The sequence below is a fragment of the Anolis sagrei genome, chromosome 1 (genome assembly GCF_037176765.1).
Source record: "Anolis sagrei isolate rAnoSag1 chromosome 1, rAnoSag1.mat, whole genome shotgun sequence".
NCBI classification, from domain to species: Eukaryota; Metazoa; Chordata; class Lepidosauria; order Squamata; family Dactyloidae; genus Anolis; species Anolis sagrei.
This window is the reverse complement of record NC_090021.1, coordinates 328,324,921-328,344,943: the sequence shown is the minus strand read 5'-3', so window position 1 is coordinate 328,344,943 and position 20,023 is coordinate 328,324,921. Positions and strand designations below refer to the sequence as shown.

General features: G+C 38.8%; 1 protein-coding gene across 1 annotated transcript in view; it reads right to left on the bottom strand.

The window, feature by feature from the left end:
• The window catches only part of AKT1 (AKT serine/threonine kinase 1), a 160,819-nt gene extending 145,063 nt beyond the window's left edge, over positions 1-15,756 (bottom strand). Inside the window, exon 1 of the mRNA XM_060754619.2 lies at positions 15,386-15,756. The gene's annotated coding sequence lies outside the window, so the exon portion shown is untranslated. The remainder of the gene's footprint in view (positions 1-15,385) is intronic.
• Between the last annotated feature and the right edge of the window lie 4,267 nt (positions 15,757-20,023).

Here is a 20,023-nt window from a genome sequence, read left to right as displayed (position 1 = left end):
CCATATACACCTCTAAGGTCATGTAGCCAGCATGACTGCATGGAGCGCTGTTACCTTCCTGCAGAAGCGGTACCTATTAATCTACTCACATCGGGATGTTTTCAAACTGCTAGGTTGACAGAAGCTGGGCCTAACAGTGGGAGCTCACCCCACTCTCCAGATTCGAACTGCCAATCTTTCGGTCAGCAAGTTCAGCAGCTCTGCGGTTTAACCCACTGCGCCACCAGGGAACCCACATGAAAAACAGCAGCCTAAAAGCTTTATATGGAACCGGAATAGTGATCCATCTCCTAGGACTGGATCTACATTGCTGTAGATCCAGTCCTCAAACTGAGCAGGAGTCCTCAAACTTTTTAAACAGAGGGCCAGGTCACAGTCCCTCAAACTGTTGGAGGGCCAGATTATAATTTGGGGGGAAAAACCATGAATGAATTCCTATGCACACTGCACATATCTTATTTGTAGTACAAAAAACACTTAAAACAATACAATAATTAAAATGAAGAACAATTTAAACAAATATAAACTTATTAGTATTTCAGTGGGAACTGTGGGCCTGCTTTTGGCTGATGAGATAGGGTTGTTGTTGTTGTTGTGCGCTTTCAAGTAGTTTCAGACTTAGGTTGACCCTGAGCGAAGGCCGGGTAAATGACCATGGACGGCCGTCTTCGGCCCCCGGGCCTTAGTTTGAGGACCTCTGTAGTAGAGTCTCACTTATTCAACATAAACGGGCTGGCAGACCGTTGAATAAGCGAAAATGTTGGATAATAATAAGGATTAAGGAAAAGCCCGTTAAACATCAAATAATGTTATGATTTTACAAATTAAGCACCAAAACATCATGTTTTATAACACAGATAATCTTGCTTTGAATTGAATTATATGAGTCTATGCTGCCATATAATGCAGTCCAGAGCAGATAATCTGAATTTTATACGGTACTGTTTCAGTTTAAGATTCCTTTTCAGTCCTACTTGGAAATATCGAGAACTGAACCTAGGACCTGGAAAGTAGACTCGATATGGCCACTTTAAGAGTTTGCATGACCACTTCAAAAGGTGCCCATTATAATTCAATGCTGATAAACTAATGTTTTCCATATTTTGACTATCTAAATTGGATAAACAGAATGTGGGCTACAGCTTTATTTGAAAAATTAACACAAAGTAAGAATAACAAAGGAGAAAAAATTGAATTTGTTTAAGACAGTGGTTCCCACAACCTCACCATTACTACACCGTTGCCTTGAAACCACACGGCAATGAGAGCAACTGGTCTCGCGAAACCCTCTTATAGTGCCAAGACAGCAGGGATGTCGGGAAGGGAGAGGCTGAGTACCCACAGAAGATTACTACTACCACATCACCTCTGGATTATTAAATACGGTTTTCTGTGGGCAAGCAGATGGTGACTATTGGATGGCATATGTTCTGTATCAGAAACTAGAGCTGATGTGGTCTATCCAATGCAATTTTTTGAATCAGCACCCCAAATAACCAAACCAAATCTAAAGTTGACCAAAAACTGATTCGTAACCCTTTTGGTACTAATGTTGGAGAGTGGTCCCTGGTCAAAGTGGTCCCTGGTCAAAAATGTTGCGAACCACTGAGTTAAACCAATAATAATAATAATAATAATAATAATAATAATAATAATAACAATAACAACAACAACAAATGAGGAGGAGGAGGAGGAGGAGGAGTTACAGAGAATAAACACGTCAAACTACTCTGGGACTTCCGAATTCAGACAGACAGAGTGGAGCACAATACTCCCGATCTAAAGATCGTGTTAAAAAACAAAGTATGGATTGTCGATGTTGCAATACCAGGTGACAGCAGGATTGAAGAGAAACAACAGGAAAAGCTGACACGATATGAGGATTTAAAGACTGAACTGCAAAGACTCTGGCACAAGCCAGTCAAGGTGGTCCCAGTGGTGATCGGCACACTGGGTGCAGTGCCTAAAGACCTTGGCCGGCACTTAAACACAATCAGCGCTGACAAAATTACCATCTCCCAGCTGCCACCTTACTGGGATCTGCACGCATTATTCGCTGATACATCACACAGTCCTAGGCACTTGGGAAGTGTCCGACGTGTGATCCAATATAACAGCCAGCAGAGTGTCTGCTGTGGACTCATCTTGTGCTTCAAATAATAATAATAATAATAATAATAATAATAATAATAATAATTTATTTAACCTCTTATCAGAGATATGGACACATACATAAATTATGGCAATGAAATGCATGTTGACACAACATTTTCCATGAATAGCTTTTGGTACAGATGTTGAAGAGGGGTCCCTGTTCAAGTAGTCCCTGGTCAAACAAAGGTTGGGAACTGCAGCCCTATATCCCAGAATATCAAGGCAGAAAATCCCCCATTATCTGAGTATGGACTGAGACAACCCAGTTCAAAGCAGACATTGTGGGATTTTTTGCTTTGATATAGGGCAGTGTGGAAGGGCTCACAGAGAGTCCTAGGGCCCTTCCACATAGCCCTGTATCCCAGAATATCAAGGCAGAAAATCTCACAATATCTGCTTTGAACTGGGTTGTCTCAGTCCACACTCAGATAATGTGGGATTTTCTGTCTTGATATTCCGGGATATAGGGCTGTGTGGAAGGGCCCCCAGAATATCAAGGCAGAAAATCCCATAATATTTGCTTCGAGTTGGGTTATCTGAGTCCACACACATATAATGTGGGATTTTCTGTCTTGATATTCTGGGATATAGGGCTGTGTGGAAGGTCCCTTAGCTTTGCTTAAGTCGAAGCTCAGCTGGGCCAGATATGTTCTCTGCATGGCTCATCTTAAAGGGCAAAAATACAACTGAGAAATATTTTGATATATTTTAATTGGTGCTATTGAAAGCTGGCAGAATAAAAGTTCAATACTAGTAGAGCAGACTGACATACCTTCCTTTGATTTCAACAAGGGGGAGTGCTTTTGGCTTGAAAGGTGCTGCTGGACCTTTAACTCCCATAATCCTACAGAGATCTCAATTCATCAACACAGAGGGTCATGTGTTGGTCACTTCTAATTTAAATACTGCCATTCCTGTTCATATCATTTTGGAAGCAATTAATGTACTCTGACACCCAAGTTTTGTACTTACAAAACACAATCCACTCATGATAACCAAATAGTTGAACACTTGGAGTAAGAAGCTAAGTGGCAAACACATTTACCTGTAAACAAACACGGCATTAACTTGCCGAGTGTTTGTAAAGAAAACTGAAAGACTGTAAATATTAAACACTACAGCATTAAGATATATTTAATATACAGATGCATGATGGGACCTGTTGTATCACAGAGTTAGAACGCTATGATATTATTATTATTATTATTATTATTACTACTACTACTCAAAGCTAGGAATGACAGCATAGTAACTTCCACGGTTGCAGCCTATGGGATCCTAGAGTTTGGGAGTTTCTCTGGAATTTGCAATCTAGAGCTTTCTGGCTCTAAAACTACAAATCCCAGGATTCCACAGCTGTTCAAGTGTAATCTCAGAACTATAACAGTGGTTCTCAACCTTCCTAATGCCGCGACCCCTTAATACAGTTCCTCATGTTGTAGTGACCCAACCATAAAATTATTTTTGTTGCTACTTCATAACTGTAATTTTGCTACTGTTATGTAAATATCTGATATGCTGGATGTATTTCCATTCACTGGACCAAATTTGGCACAAATACCTGCTATGGCCAAATTTGAACACTGGTGAGGTCGAGGAGGGATTGATTTTGTCATTTGGGAGTTGTAGTTGCTGGGATTTATAGTTCACCTACAATCAAAGAGCATTCTGAACCCCACCAACAATAGAATTGAACAAAACTTGGCACACAGAACTTCCATGGTCAACAAAAAATACTGGAAGGGTTTGGTGGCATTGACCTTGAGTTTGGAGTTGTAGTTCACCTATACCCAGAGAGCACTGTGGACTCAAACAATGATGGCTCTAAACCAAACTTGTCACGAATACTCAATATGCCCAAATGTGAACACTAGTGGAGTTTGGGGAAAATAGACCTTGACATTTGGGATTTGTAGTTGTTGGGATTTCTAGTTCATCTACAATCAAAGAGCATTCGGAACCCCACCAATGATAGAATTGAACAAAACTTGGCACACAGAACTCCCATGGCCAACAGAAAATACTGGAAGGGTTTGGTGGCATTGACCTTGAGTTTTGGAGTTGTAGTTCACCTATACCCAGAGAGCACTGTGGACTCAAACAATGATGGCTCTGAACCAAACTTGTCACAAATACTCAATATGCCCAAATGTGAACACTGGTGGAGTTTGGGGAAAATAAACCTTGACATTTGAGAGTTGTAGTTGCTCGGATTTATACTTCACCTACAATCAAAGAGCATTCTGAACCCCACTAATGATAGAATTGAACAAAACTTGGCACACAGAACTCCCATGGCCAACAGAAAATACTGGAAGGGTTTGGTGGCATTGACCTTGAGTTTTGGAGTTGTAGTTCACCTATACCCAGAGAGCACTGTGGACTCAAACAATGATGGCTCTGAACCAAACTTGTCACGAATACTCAATATGCCCAAATGTGAACACTGGTGAGGTGGAGGAGGGATTGATTTTGCCATTTGGGAGTTGTAGTTGCTGGGATTTATAGTTCACCTACAATCAAAGAGCATTCTGAACCCCACCAATGATAGAATTGGGTCAAACTTCCATACAGAGCCTCCATGACCAACAGAAAATACTGTGTTTTCTGATGGTCTTTGGTGACCCCTCTGACACCCACACAGCACTATAATTTCATAGTATGAAAGGGCTCCATGTCTTTAATAGTCAGAGGTTTATCTTCTAAATGTTCAAGCCAGAGGAAACCAGGAGACCAAACCAATATACCTTACCTAAACAAAAGCATTAGAAAGCATCTGAAAGCAATCCTACCCTGTTTGCAAAGTTAGGTTATCCTCCACAAAAACAAAGCAGATCAACTTCAGGCAGGCATGGGCAAATCTGTTTCCTTTCCACATGAACAAAAGGACAACAAACAAAGCTCTTTCTCCCCCTTCCACTGCTGTTTATCCTTTTAAAGAAATAGCAGCTGGCCCAAAATCACCTGAAGCAAAATTATGAGCACTTGGGTGCATCTACACCATAGAATGAATGCAATTTGACGCCAATTTAACTACCATGGCTCCATGCTATGGAATCTTTGGAGTTGTAGTCTGGTGAGACACCAGCACTCTCTGCCAGAGAAGGTCTTGTAAAACTACAACTCCCACAATTCCATAGCACTGAGCAATGGGGGTCAAAGTGGTGCCAAACTGCTTTAAAGCTACACTATAGGAAGTTTGGACTTCAACTTCCACAATTCCTAACCAGTTACACAATTCCTAACCAGTTAGGAATTGTGGGAGTTGAAGTCCAAAACATCTGGAGGGCCGAAGTTTGCCCATGCCTGCTATAGACACATCCTCTGCTTCCTGCTGTACTTCACTATACTATACTATAGTGTTTGCATGTTTGTTTCTTGGAACACCCAGTGATGCAATGCATTAAACTCTTGTGCTGGTTGAACTGCAAACCGCCAACTGATAATCATTAGTACTTGAAAATATGAAAATATTTTCTAATCTTAGTTTATTGTTGTTTTCAGGAGAAATATAAGCAATATTGTTTGAGGTTCCGCTACCTCGGTAGCCACCTCTCCACAAAAGTCAACATTTACACTGAAATACAACACTGCCTGAGCTCTGCGAGTGCAGCATTCTTCCAAATGAAGCAGAGAGTGTTTGAGGACCAGGACATCCGTAGGGATACCAAGGTGCTTGTTTATAAAGCTATGGTCCTCCCAATCCTGCTATATGCCTGCAAGACGTGGACTATCTACAGACGTCACATGCAACTCCTAGAATGATTCCATCAGTGTTGCCTCCGAAAATCTCTTGGGAAGACAAGCGGACAAATGTCAGCGTGTGGAAGAAGCAAAGACCAATCTTAGTTTATTGTTGTTTTCAGGAGAAATATAAGCAATATTGTTTGAGGTTCTGCTACCTCGGTAGCCACCTCTCCACAAAAGTCAACACTGACACTGAAATACAACACTGCCTGAGCTCTGCGAGTGCAGCATTCTTCCTAATGAAGCACAGAGTGTTTGAGGACCGGGACATCCATAGGGATAACAAGGTGCTTGTTTATAAAGCTATGGTCCTCCCAACCCTGCTATATGCCTGCGAGACGGGTACTATCTACAGACGTCACATGTAACTCCTAGAACGATTCCATCAGCGCTGCCTCCGAAAAATCCTGCAAATCTCTTGGGAAAACAAGTGTCAGCATGCTGGAAGAAGCAAAGATCCACCAGCATTGAAATGATAGTCCTCCACCATCAACTCCGCTGGACCGGCCATGTTGTTCGGATGCCCGACCACGGTCTCCCAAAGCAGTTGCTCTACTCCACTGGTGTGTGTATGTATATGTTGCTCTATTCCAAACTCAAGAATGGAAAAAGGAATGTTGGTGGACAGGAAAAGAGATTTAAAGATGGGCTCAAAGCCAACCTTAAGAACTCTGGCATAGACACTGAGAACTGGGAAGTTCTGGCCTTTGAGCGCTCCAGCTGGAGGTCAGCTGTGACCAGCAGTGCTGCAGAATTTGAAGAGGCACGAATAGAGGGTGAAAGGGAAAAACGTGCCAAGATGATGGCATGTCAAGCCAACCTCGACCGGGACCGCCTTCCACCTGGAAACCAATGCCCTCACTGCGCGAGAACATGCAGATCAAGAATAGGGCTCCACAGTCACCTACGGACCCACCGCCAGTACACCAATCTTGGAAGACAATCCTACCCGGACAACAAGGGATCCACAGCCACATACGGACCCACAAGAACACTGGAAGACAATCATCCTCGGAAAATGAGGGATCGCCTAAGGAAGGATTGTTTTAGGTTATAGAGAAACCCTTTATCAGTCATATGTGCCTAATTAATGATAAATTTAAGCCTCTCTCAGATGTATTGAGTTTTTGGATAAAATAATAGTTATGGCATTATTAGTAAAATCAGATATGATGTTATTAGTAAAATTAGATAATGCAGTAGAAGATAATTTACTAATAAGAGGATAATAGGGAAGCAATTTGAGTATGTCTGTGACTTGATGAGGGGAGGGAGGGATAAGGCAAGATTTTAGATTATGATTTCTTGCTATGCTGTGATGGTGAATATATTGTGGAAATGTAATAAAGTAAAAAAATTAAAACAAAAACATACAAAATAAAGTTTGACAGTAGTTCGCTGCACAACTACTTAAAGGTGCATCTACCCTGCAGTCTAACCTTCATGGTTCCATGCTTTGTCAAAGAGTGTTGGTGCCTCAATCATACTACACATTCCAAGATTGCATATAATTAAGTCAGGGCAATTAAAGTCGTGTCATACTGCAGTGTAGTTGTACCCTTAAGTGGATTCTGGAGAGAACAGAAATACAGTAGAGTCTCGCTTAACCAAGCCTTGCTCATCCAACGTTTTGTATTGTCCAACGCAGCCTCCCTCCCATACACTGCGATGTTTTGGTGCACATTCTGTTTATCCGGTTAAGATAGTCACAGTATGGAAAACATTAGATAGCTTATCAACATTGAATTGTAAAGGGCACTTTTTGAAGTGGTCATGCAAACTTTTAAAGTGGCCATACTGAGTCTACTTTCCATGTAGACTTTCTCAGTAATTCCAAGTAAGACTGAAAAGAAATCTTAAACTGAAAACAGTATCATATAAAATTCAGATTATCTGCTCTGAACTGCATTATATGGCAGCATCTATATAAATAAAAACGTAATGTTCGTTTGTGGGATTAACAGAACTCAAAACCAGTGGGCCAATTGACACCAAATTTGGGTAGCATACACCTAACAACCAAATGTATGTCCTTCAGTCAATTTTTTTATGTTGTTATTTGGGAGTTGTAGTTGCTGGGATGTATAGTTCACCTACAATCAAAGAGCATTCTGAATTCCAACAACAATGGAATTGAACCAGTCTTGGCACACAGGACTCCCATGACCAACAGAAAACACTAGAAGGGTTTGGTGGGCATTGACCTTGAGTTTGGGAGTTGTAGTTCACCTACATCCAGAGAGCACTCTGGACTCAAACAATGATGGATCTGGACCAAACTTGGCACAAATATTCCATATGCCCAAATATGAACACTGGTGGAGTTTGGGGGAAATAGACCTTGACATTTCGGATTTGTAGTTACTAGGATTTATAGTTCACCTACAATCACAGAGTATTCTGAATCCCACAAACGACAGAATTGGGGGCAAATTTCCCACACAGAACCCCCATGACCAACAGAAAATACTTAAGGCCATCCTATCCAACTCTCTTCACCAGGGCAAGAAAATGTAATCAGAGCCCTCCTGACAAAGAGCCATCCAGCCATAGATACAGATAGATAGATATGATTCACACATACACACAGATATAGTATCATAGATTTGAAAGGGGCCCCTGAAGAAGGACTATATGTTGCATATTCCAGACTAGGCAAACCAGACACTCTCCACATCAACACTGACAAAGAAACAATAAGAAATACTGTTTACCCACAAGCATAAAGAAATTACATATATTAGAAACCAACACTTTCTCGTTACTTTATTTTCCCTATCACCAGACTGGGCCACAGCAACGCGTGGCAGGGGACAGCTAGTAGACTCATATAATACAATTCATAGCAGGATTATTTACTTTGATAATCTGGATTACAGTAGCGTTTTGCTTATCCAATCTTGGCTCATCCAACGTTCTGTATTATCCAATGCAGTCTGCCTCCCACCCAGATCTATAGCTGTTTTGATACACTGAGAAGTTTTTGTGCTAAATTCGTAAACGCAGTAATTAGTACATAATGTTACCGTGCGTTGAACTGCTTTTTCGGTTGATTTGTTATAAAACATGGTATTTTGGTGCTTAATTTGTAAAATCATAACGTAATTTGACGTTTAATAGGCTTTTCCTTAATCCCTCCTTATTATCCAACAGTTTTGCTTATCCAACGTTCTACCGGCCCATTTATGTTGGATATACAGGACTCTACTATAATTGTCACCACTTCTGTAACCCTTTAAAGGTGCCTCTTTCCTGTAAAGCTAATGAAGTTTGATACCACCTTTAGCTGCCTTGGTTCAATGCTATGGAATCATAGGAGTTTCAGTTTGGTGAGTCACCAGCACTTTTTGGCAGAGAAGTCTATCTATGAAAAACGACAACTCCTATGATTTCATAGAACTGAAGCACGAGAGTCAAAGTTGTGTCAAATCACATCAATCCTACAGTGTAGATGCATCCTTAGAGGATTTCAAAAGGAACATAGAGAGCTGGAGCTCTGGACTATGATATGGATTTATGGACTCAGGCTTGGTTGTGTTAATATTTTAAGGGCCAATATTTTTAATGATTTTATTGCTTTTTTAATGTATTTTTTTACTGCTGTTGACCTGTTTATGTTAATTGTTGTGCTCTGTTTCTTTGTCGGTGACTGCCAATGGAAAGCCGTCCTGAGTCCCCCTTCGGTGGTTGAGAAGGATGAGATACAAATGTTCTAAATAATAATAATAATAATAATAATAATAATAACAACAACAACTACAACTACTACTACTAAGGTAAAGGTAAAGCTGGAGAGCCGGCGTTGTCCGCAGAAGCCTTTTAAGTCATGTGGCCGGCTTGACTACGTGGAGTGCCATTATTATTTTTACAACTACTACATATTATTATTATTTTACTGACACAAAAACACAGTATGGCACAGCAAATTAGATATATATGCTGGATTTCGTATCTCAAAATCACAAGTCGAACACTTCCCAATGATGTGCACAGATCCAAGTAAGGTGGCCTTTTGCAGATGACAGATTGTGATTTTGTCAATGTTTATTGTTTCCAAATGCTAGCTAAGGCCTTTTGGGCACGACACCCAATGTGCCGATGACCACTGGGACCACCTTTGCAGTTCGATTTTGAGATCCTAATAATGGCTGAGTTTTTCCTGTTGTTTTTTTTCAATTCAGCTGTCACTTGGTATGGTGACATCAATAATTCAAACTTTTTTCCTTTTCCACAATCATGATGTTTGGTGTATTGCGTTCCAAAACTTTGTCAGTCTGGGTTTGAAAGTCCCACAGTATTTTTGTGTGTTTCTTTTCTACTACCTTTGCAGGTTTATGATCCCACTAGTCGTTTACTACTGTCAGGTGGGACTTGTGACATAAGCTCCAATGAATCATTTGGGCCACAGAGTTGTGCCTCTGTTTGTGGTCCATTATTATTATTATTATTATTATTATTACTACTACTACTACTAATACTACTGTTGTTGTTCATTCATTCAGTCGTCTCCGATTCTTCGTGACCTCACGGACCAGCCCATGCCAGAGCTCCCTGTCGGCCGTCACCACCACCCCGTTCCTTCAAGGACTACTACTACTACTACTACTATTTATTTGCGGTATTTAAATCCTGCCTTTCTCAGCCCAAATTGTTGTTGTTGTTACTATTTATTTACAGTATTTATATCCATGAGGTCACGAAGAGTCCGAGACGACTGAACGAATGAACAACAACAAATATCCCACCTTTCTCAGCCTGAATTATTGTTGTTGTTGTTGTTGTTGTTGTTATTAAACACACAGTATTATCTCCGTCACTCACCCTGTGATGAGGTTCCCAACCCAAAACAATAATGCACTAGGACATAAAATCAATGAAATAACTGGTTGGCATATCCAAACAGAAAAGAGGAGCCATTGCACGGAGTTGGGAGGATTTGGGGTGGAAGAAGAAGAAGGCTGGATGTTACTTTAAAGTACCCTTTCTGGATTTAATTTAATGGGGGGCAAGCAAGAATGGGATCTGGCTACCTAGGAAGTAAACAAGTAAAGCAAGCCGAACTCCAGCTTGCCTTCTTTCTTCCTTCTCCAGCAGCTGCGGGCAGCAAAAGGGGAAGCCGCTGGAGGTAAACAAACAAGGCAGCCGGGAAGAAAAGGAGGAGGAGGAAGAAGAAGAGGAAGAGGGTCATGGCAATATTTGGCTCCCCAATGTTGCAAACACCCTGAGCACCCCTGCCAGGCAAATAGGTGTGGGTTTTATTTCAAATTTCGCCCCTTCAGACCACCGCTGCCACAGTGGCAAGAGAGAAAGGGCAGCAACAACAACAACAGCCCAAAGGATGCCAACTTTCAAGCTGCGATGAAAACAACCCATTGAAGATGGTAGCGGAGGGGCGTTTTCCTCATCACAGAGATACAGCGAGCCAGTAAAATCCACCCCCAACACCCCCCCTTCCAGTATCAGCGTCAGCATTGTTTTTGTTTGGTTTTGCCCCTTCTCTCTCTCTCAACCTGAGCTTACATCTGCGGAGCAAAAGGCACACTGCAATGCACTAAAGGGTGTGTGTGTGTGTGTGTAAATCAATATTGTGTGTATAAGTGTGTGTATGTGTATATATATTTATATATATACATGTGTCTGAATGTATACATATGAATTATGTGCATATTTATATGCATGCATGTGGGTGTGTATTAAACACAAACACACACACTATACACATATTCAAGGTGGGTCAAAAGTCACAAAGGTGTCTGAATTTTTGAAGTTTGTTTTGGAAAGATTTTACATGTAATGCAATGTAATTTTATTTCCTAGATATACTTTATATCGTACTACGGTTCTGTAAATCAAAAACAAAACAAAAAAGAGAAAGGGATTATTGAATATTGAAATCCCTTTGTGACTTCTGACCCACTCTGTATATGTGTGTGTGTGTGTACATATAAAGAGACAAGTGTGCGTGTATGTGTATATATGCATGCGTATGTGTGTATATATGCATACATCCGTATATATATATGTATGAATGTGTGTGCATCATGTGAATATATGTGCATTGTGTACGTATATAAATATCTAGTGTAATTTTATTTCCTATACATATATATGATGCTAAATTAAAAACAAAAAGTAAAGGAGTTACTAAATATTGAAATCCCTTTGTGACTTTTGACCTATCCTTTATCTCTATAGATGTATGTATATGCATGCATGCATCTGTGTATATACATACATGCCCATATGTATCTGTGTGTATATGTACATATGACTGTATATATACATCTATGTGTATATGCATGTCTGTGTATATACATATATGCATGTGACTGTGTATATACTGGCATTGTGTGTATATACATGTGTATAAAGGCATTCTGTGTGTATGTGTATGTATATATATATATATATATATGCGCATGTCTGTGCACACACACATATACATTGTATGAATATATGTACATGCATATGTGTTGTATAGATCTATGCATGTTGTGTCTAAAGACAGATGTATATTTATACTCCACTAATACATACATCTATGTGCGTATAGATCTATGCATGTTTGTATATTAAGGGCATGTGCATATATGTGAGTGTTCATTGTGTGTATATATGTGTGAGTATGTGTGTATATGCATTGTGTGTATGTGCATGCCTGTGTGCTTAGATCTATGCATGTTTGTGTCTAAAGGCCACAACCCCAGTGACCTGAGGTTCAGTGAATTTTAATTTGATAGGTTGTAAGTTATCTATGATTTATGTAGGGGCAAGTTATTTATTAAGTTTGTGATGTTTTTAATTTAATTTCTTTGACTGTGTATGTTATGTAATGTTTGTTGCTTCCAACTACTGTATGCCCATGGGAGAAAAGTGGTATATAAATAAAGAAATAATGCATGTGTATACAATGCATGTGTGAGATATATATGTGTGTGTGCGCACGCGCATTGTATGTATAGATCTATGCATGTTTGTGTCTAAAGACATGCACATACAATGCATGTGCATTGTGTTTGTGTGAATATATATATATATGCATTGTTTATGTGCATGCATGTGTGTATAGATCCATGAATGTTTGTGTCTAAAGTCGTGTGCATAAAATGTGTGTGCATTGTGTGTGAGAGAGATATGCATTATATGTATACTGTAGATGTATGCATGTTTGTGTCTAAAAGTATGTGAATACAATGCATGTGCATTGTGTTTGTGTGAGTATATATATATATGCATTGTGTGTATCTATGTGGATGTATGCATGTGTGTATAGTTCTATGTATGTTTGTGTCTAAAGGCATGTACATACAATGTGTGTGCATTGTGTGAGAATATGTATGTTGATATATGCATTGTGTTTATGTGCATGCATGTGTGTATAGATCCATGCATGTTTGTGTCTAAAGTCGTGTGCATAAAATGTGTGTGCATTGTGTGTAAGAGAGATATACATTATATATATATACTGTAGATGTATGCATGTATGTGTCTAAATGTATGTGAATACAATGCATGTGCATTGTGTTTGTGTGAGTATATATAATATATGCATTGTGTGTATCTATGTGCATGTATGCATGTGTGTATATATCCATGTATGTTTGTGTCTAAAGGCATGTGCATACAATGTGTGTGCATTATGAGTCTATATATATGCATTATATGTATAGATGTATGCATGTTTGTGTCCAAAGGCATGTGAGTAATGTGAATACAATGCATGTGCATTGTGTGTTTGCATTCTGAGTATATATGCATTGTGTGTATAGATTTATGCACGTTTGTATCCAAAGGCATGTGCATACAATGCATGTGTAGTGTATGTGCGCATTATTTGTATCTATGTGCATGCATGCACATATAGCTTGTATTTCAAGGCATATGCATACAATGTGCGTGCATTGTGTGTGTTTTGTTTTCTGAGTATATATGCATTGTGTATGTGTCTATTGTTTGTATCTATGCGCATGCATGCATGTGTATATAGCTTATGCCTAAAGACATGTGCATACAATGGGTGTGCACTGTGTTTGTGAGTATATATATATAGAGAGATGCATTGTATCTATGTGCATGCCCGAGTGTATAGATCTATGCATGCTTGTGCATTCTGTTTTTGTGTGAGTATATATATATCAGAGAGAGATGCATTGTATGTATGTGCTTGCATGTGTGTATAGATCTATGCATGCTTGTGCATTGTGTTTGTGTGAGTATATATATATATATATCAGAGAGAGATGCATTGTGTATATGTGCATGCATGTGTGTATAGATCTATGAATGCTTGTGCATTGTGTTTGTGTGAGTATATATATACAGAGAGAGATGCATTGTATGTATGTGCATGCATCTGTGTATAGATCTATGCATGCTTGTGCATTGTGTGTTTGTGTGAGTATATATATATACAGAGAGATGTATGTGCATGCATGTGCATGGTGTTTGTGAGTATATATATAGAGATGCATTGTGTGTATGTATGTATGTGCATGCATGTGTACAGATTTATGCATGCTTGTGCATTGTGTGTGAGTATATATTATTTACAGAGAGAGAGAGATGCATTGTGTATATGTATGTGCATGCATCTGTGTATAGATCTATGCATGCTTGTGCATTGTGTGTTTGTGTGAGTATATATATATATACAGAGAGATGTATGTGCATGCATGTGCATGGTGTTTGTGAGTATATATATAGAGATGCATTGTGTGTATGTATGTATGTGCATGCACGTGTACAGATTTATGCATGTTTGTGCATTGTGTGTGAGTATATATTATTTACAGAGAGAGAGATATGCATTGTGTATATGTATGTGCATGCATGTGTGTATAGATCTATGCATGCTTGTGCATTGTGTTTGAGTGTGTATATATATATATACATACAGAGAAATGCATTGTGTGTATGTATGTGCATGCACGTGTATAGATCTATGCATGCTTGTGCATTGTGTGTTTGTGTGAGTATATATATATATATACAGAGAGAGATGTATGTGCATGCATGGTGTTTGTGAGTATATATATAGAGATGCATTGTGTGTATGCATGTGTATAGATTTATGCATGCTTGTGCATTGTGTGTTTGTGTGAGTATATATATTTACAGAGATATATATGCATTGTGTATACGTGCATGCATGTGTGTACAGATCTATGCATGCTTGTGCATTGTTTTTGTGAGAGTATATACACAGAGAGAGAGAGAGAGAGATGCCTTGTGTGTATGCATGTGCATGCATGTTTGTGTCTAAAGGTGCATGCATATATATATATAGAAAAGCATGCCTCTGTGTCTGTGTGTGTGTGTGTGTGTGTACACACCCATCTCCAAGCATCTAGGCCTTTCCCCCGAAGCTTTGCATCCAGCCCTCCTCCTGGACAATGAATGCACCAAAGGGACACCAAAATAGGAAGGGAGGGAGCCAAAGGAATCACCCCGAGGGAGGGAGGGAGGGAGGCCCGGGCCCACTTACATGCCGCCGAGGGAGGAGGAGAAGAGGAGCTGAGGCCTAGGAACGAAGGAAGGAGGGAAGGAAGGAAGGAAGGGCTGCAACCTCCTCCTCCTCCTCCTCTTCGTCCTTTCCTTCTGCTGCTGCTGCAGTTGCGGCTCCGGCGCGAGGGATCAGCCCATGGAAAGCAGAGCAGAGCAGCCAAGAGAGGGAGGCAGCAAAGGAAGCAGGCAGGCGGCGCGCGCTGCGGGTCTCTGCTGCTGCTGCTGCCGCTCTTCTCCTCCTTCTTGTTGCCTCTGCCGCCTTGGCTCCTGCGGCGGATCCCAGTTCCTCCCGCTTCCCTCCTTTGACTCACTCGCGCCCTGGGTGAGTGTGTCTGCGTGTCTCCCTCTTCCACCCGCCCCCCGACGGCGTCCGCGCGGTCCTAACGCCCGCCTGTTCTTTCCTCCTCTTATTCCCATCCTTTTTTGTTTTTTAATTACAATCCTTTCATTTTTCTTATTTTCACTTAAAAAAAAACAAAAACAAACCGCTTTGAAGAATATTTTATATTTAGTTTTTTTATTTTATTATTTTCTAAATACTTTTATATTAGGATACTAATTTTTTATTACAATACTTATTTTTCTTATTTTTCTCTTTTTCCCATCTTTTTAAAATTACAATCCTTTCATTTTGCTTATTTTCACATTTTTTAAAAAAAACACCCTCATTTAAGAATATGTTAGATTTAGTTTTGTATTTTATGATTTTTTTCAATACTTTGATATTAGGATACTATTTTTTATTACAATACCTTTGTTTTTTCTTATTTTTCTTTTTTCCCCAACTTTTTTTTATTACAATCCTTTCGTTTTTCTTATTTTCACTTTTTAAAAAACACTTTTAAGAATATTTTATATTTAGGTTTATTTTATTTTATTATTTTCTAAATACCTTTATATTAGGATGCTAATTTTTTTATTACCATACTTTCATTTTTTTTCCTCCTCTTTTTTCCCCATCTTTTTTTTTAAAAAATTACAATCCTTTGATTGAGTATTTAAAAAAAAAACGCAAAAATTACAACAGCAAAACGTCCCCGCCGGCTTCACAAGCACGCCTGGCGGGGACGAGAGACAGGGCCTTCTCAGTGGTGGCCCCTCGGCTGTGGAACGCCCTTCCTGCAGATATTAGATCGACCCCCTCCTTGCTGGCATTCCAGAGGAAAGTAAAGACCTGGCTGTTTGAACAGGCATTCAACTAAGCACTGTGATTGATTGACTGACTATCGGAACACGGAATATCGGATAACGAGTTTGGATTCTGATTTCATTGAGGAGACCTGATGGATTTGTTATATTGATGTAGTGATGTATTGATATTGATGTTTAATGATTTGTGATGCTATTGCTTTTAAATGCTTAATGATTTTGTATTGTGCCACATCATGAGGAGACAGCAAAGCCTAGAGAAGACAATTATGCTGGGGAAAGTGGAAGGCAAAAGGAAGAGGGGCCGACCAAGGGCAAGATGGATGAATGGCATCCTTGAAGTGACTGACTTGACTCTGAAGGAGCTGGGGGTGGTGACGGCCGACAGGGAGCTCTGGCGTGGGCTGGTCCATGAGGTCACGAAGAGTCGGAGGCGACTGAACGAATGAACAACAACAAATACCTAAATTGTTGTAAACCGCTCTGAATCGCCTAAGGGCTGAGAAGAGCGGTATACAAATAAAGTTAATAAATATACAAATAATGGTATCCTTGAAGGGACTGGCTTGACTCTGAAGGAGCTGGGGGTGGTGACAGCCGACAGGGAGCTCTGGCGTGGGCCGGTCCGTGAGGTCACGAAGAGTTGGAAGCGACTGGGTGAATAAACAACAACAACGAAATACTTTTCTGTTAGGATACTTTTATCTTTACTTCTGAATACTTTTGTTTTCATTGTTCTTCCTGTTGTTATTTGTAACACTTTTATTTATTTATTTATTTATTTACTTTGCTTATATACCGCTGTATCTCAAGCCCGAAGGCGACTCACGGCGGTTCACAAACAGTAAAAACAGTAGAAACAGCAGTGATTCCATACAACATATAACAATTGACTTAACACATTATCCATAAATTACCAATAAGCAATTACAATGCACAATTATTGGTAATTTATGGATAATGTGTTAAGTCATTTTTTGCTTTTATGGTAATATTTTTTATTATTTATTATATTTAGTTTTTATTCTGTCTGAGATTTTGTAATGCTTTTATTTTTATTATGATGCTTATATGTTAGGGTACTTTTTAAGCTTTATTTTTGATTTTATAATATTTTCTTTGTTCTTCTTATTGTTATTGGAATACTTTTATGCTTATTATAATTTTTGTTTATTATGTTTAGTTTTTCTTTTCTTTTTTCTTTTATGATACTTCTATATTAGGATACTTTTATATTGGGATATTAGGGTACTTTTATTTTATTAACTTTATAATCTTTTTATTTTCATTGTTCTTATTTTTATTGGAATAATTTTATTTTTATGATAATATTTTATTTATTATCTTTTGTTTTTGTCTTTCATTTAATAATACTCTTATTTTTATGATGATACTTATTTAAGTTTTAAGTTATTTAAGTTTTATTTTTGGTCAATTTTTATTTAGTATTAAGTTTATAGTTACGCTGTCTTATATTGTTTGATGTATCCTGTTTTGATGTAATTTGTTTTTATGTCTTTTTATTGGCATTCAGTGTTTGCCATATATGGTGGAAACCTCCCTGAATCCCTTCAGGGAGAGAGGGCAGTCTACAAATAAAGGTATTATTACTATTATTATTATTATTATTATTATTATATTAGAATGCTTTCATTTTGATCTTCATGTTGTTTTTGGTTTTATAATTGAAATACCTTTGTTTTATTATATCTTTATTTTTATCTTTATACTGCTTTCATTTTTATTCCAGTACATTAAATTTCATTTTTTCTATTGATAAAATACTTTTGGTTTTGTTATATTTTATATTTTGTTTTTTTATTTATACTTTTTCATTTTTCTTATTTTTATACAAATGCATTTAGTTTTATTATAATGTTTTATACTGAGTATCTGTTTGATTTTTTAATTTAAAAATATTCTTATAGTTAGTCTTAGGATACTTTCATTTTTAATCTTTATTTTATACTTTTTATTTTTTATTATTATCCTTCTTATTTTTATTATTATGCTTGTTTTCATTGATTGACTTACATACTTTGATATTGTCCAGCCTTGCTCCCAATTTACGGACTCAAAGCTGCAGATAGCAAACATGACACAATGCAATTATTTTTATTACATTATATTATTTTATGTGACTGGCTTGACCTTGAAGGAGCTGGGGGTGGCCACAGCCATCAGGGAGCTCTGGCGTGGGCTGGTCCATGAGGTCACAAAGAGTCAGAGGTGACTGAACGAATAAACAACAACAACGATTTTAAAAATTATTTTAATTGTGACACTATTATTTTTATATTTATTATATTTTTATTTTATTATACTTTTATCTGTTATTATTATTGCGCCAACTCCACTGGCTGCCGACTTGCTACCGGGCTCAATTCAAAGTGCTGGTGTTGACCTTTAAAGCCCTAAACGGTTCCGGCCCAAGCTACCTTTCCGACCGCATCTCGGCCTATGAACCCACCAGGACTTTGAGATCTTCCAGGGAGGCCCTGCTCTCGATCCCGCCAGCTTCACAAGCACGGCTGGCGGGGACGAGAGACAGAGCCTTCTCGGTGGTGGCCCCCCGGCTGTGGAGCGCCCTTCCCACAGATATTAGATTAGCACCATCTCTAATGGTCTTCCGCAAAAAAGTAAAGACCTGGTTATTTGTGCAGGCGTTCGAATAATTAGTGCAAGACTGGTAATGACATAGGAATGGAACAATGGATAACACATTTGGATCATGTTTTTAGTGACGAGACGCTAGTGAATGGTTATCATAGTAATCGTGTATTGTGTATTAGATTAGGGTATTAATTGTTTATATTGGTGTTTGAATTCTGCTGTGTCCTGTGTCTTGTGAACCGTTGTGAGTCGCCTTCGGGCTGAGAACAGCGGTATAGAAGCAAAGTAAATAAATAAATAAATAAATTGTTTTTATTGTGATACTTTTATTTATTTGTTTTTTTACTTACTTTGGTTGAAGCATCTTCCGCAGAGTCCACTGCAAACTCTGCACAACCAATCTGTGTAAATGTCTAAAACAGCCACTAGGTGGCATTCAGAAACCTTTTACTGTTGCCACATTTTTCATCACCCCATTTAGTTGGGATCAGGACCCACAGTTTAAGAAGCATTGGTCTAGAACAGGGGTCCTCAAACCTTTTAAACAGAGGGCCAGGTCACAATCCCTCAAACTATTGGAGGACCGGATTATAATTTGAAAAAAACTTGAATGAATTCCTATGCACACTGCACATATCTTATTTGTAGTGCAAAAAACACTTAAAAACAATACAATAATTAAAATGAAGAACAATTTCAACAAATATAAACTTATTAGTATTTCAATGGGAAGTGTGGATCTGCTTTTGGCTGATGAGATAGGGTTGTTGTTGTTGTTTGCTTTCAAGTCATCTCAGACTTAGGTTGGCCCTGAGCGAGGGCCAGGTAAATTACCTTGGAGGGCCGTATCCGGCCC